Source organism: Ursus maritimus (assembly GCF_017311325.1).
Source record: "Ursus maritimus isolate PB19 chromosome X unlocalized genomic scaffold, ASM1731132v1 scaffold_X1, whole genome shotgun sequence".
In the NCBI taxonomy this organism is placed as follows: Eukaryota; Metazoa; Chordata; class Mammalia; order Carnivora; family Ursidae; genus Ursus; species Ursus maritimus.
In genome coordinates, this window is record NW_024423319.1 from 7,923,192 (window position 1) to 7,924,973 (window position 1,782).

Here is a 1,782-nt window from a genome sequence, read left to right on the forward strand (position 1 = left end):
GTTTATACAAGCATTATTTGGAAAATCCATAAAAACATAAAGGGAAGAACAGATAGCATCTATAATACTAGAACCCAGACATAACCACTATTAAATTTTAATATATTTCTTCCCAGCCTTATTCTCTAAATATTGATACAAAACTATGGATGCAAAATGTTCCCAATACACTTATATTACATATTCAGGAACATATTGCAAAAATAATTTTGTACCTTACCTTTATTATTTTATCATATCACAATCCACAGATAACCATTATAAGATTTTGGGGGTATTCCCTCCAGCCTTTTATCCGTATAGTGATACAAAACCATGCATGCAAAATGCTCCCAATATGTTTATACTGCATATTAGGAACACATCGCAAAAATAGTTCAGCATCTTTCTTTGACAGACTTTTGGCATACTTCCTCCTAGCCTTCTTTCCATACGATTGATACAAAACTATGAATGCAAAATGTTCCCAATACACTTACAGTACATATTAGGAACACATCGCAAAAATAGTTCGGCATCTTTCTTTGATCACTTACACCGCAACTCCGAGGTAACCGCGAGGAAAGCTTCAATAGGTTTCCTCCCGGCCTTTTGTCTCCACGTTGAAACAAAACCGCACACAGAATGCTCCCTATATTCTTAGACTGCAGAGTCGCAAACAGCCAACACTTGGCATGTTTCCTTTCGCACCAAATATTTCAGCAGGAGCACATTCTCGTGTCACTTGTTAGATGCGCCGTATTTTATTTACCCCATCCTGTGTCGTTGCTCATCAGGAGGTTCCTAATTCCAGCCTTAAAAATACTGAAATGAGCATTTTTACGTATTCTGTTTCTGTAACTTTTTGTTCATGTTTTTTTTTTCTTGACTACTTCTATGAAATCAACATATTAAAGATGACCTGTCTGCAATGCTTACAGCTCATGTATTTCCAGTTGTTTGCTTGAGCATAAATTCTTTGTTTTAACATCCTGGCATGAATATCTAAGTTTCAATTCATTAAGAAGAAAAAGTAATCAAAAAGACACAAAGTCTGACCCCCACCTCCCATTAAACTATTTAAATACAACTCAGCGCCCCCCCTCCTGCCGCGGCAACTAGTCTCTTCCTTTGCTTAGGACCCACTGCCCCCCCCACCCAATCTCTTCATCCAATGGTCTTGTAATACTTACCAGCTGTATCGCTATGAAGAGGAGTGGCTCCCAGACCTTTCAGTTATCAATCTGTCACAAGTGCACAGCGGTATCTCGTGACATGATGATCCCCGAGATGTCTGAGGTCTGCGCATCCTTGACCCCAAATTTCTGTGTGGCCCGGGACCCCTAGAGGCTTTTTAGAGAATTATGTTTGACAACATAACACAAAAACAGGGCATAACAAACACACATGGAAAAGTAGAGAAAGAAAAAGACTTCAGCTCAAATCCCACCAGCTTAAGCAACAAGGATATTTGTCTGGCATGGTCTTTCCGGTTTCTGCCCTGCCTAGACCTACTTTTCAATCGTGGTGTCCGTGTGATTTTGTGTCCCTGATTTGTAAAACTTGGCATCATAAGCATTTTCCAGGTTTCTACGTATCTTTGTAATTATCATTTGTAATGGCTGAAAGAGGCTCCATGACGTGAGTGACTAGATGAAGTTAACCCCTCTGGTTGGACATTCCACTTGTTTCCTTAAGATTAATTCGGTTGACTCTACAGAAAGTCTCAAATTGGGCTGGAGATTTTAAATGAACTGAAATCACGTGGGGGTTGCACACATCTCCTTGTCCACATTCTTTCAT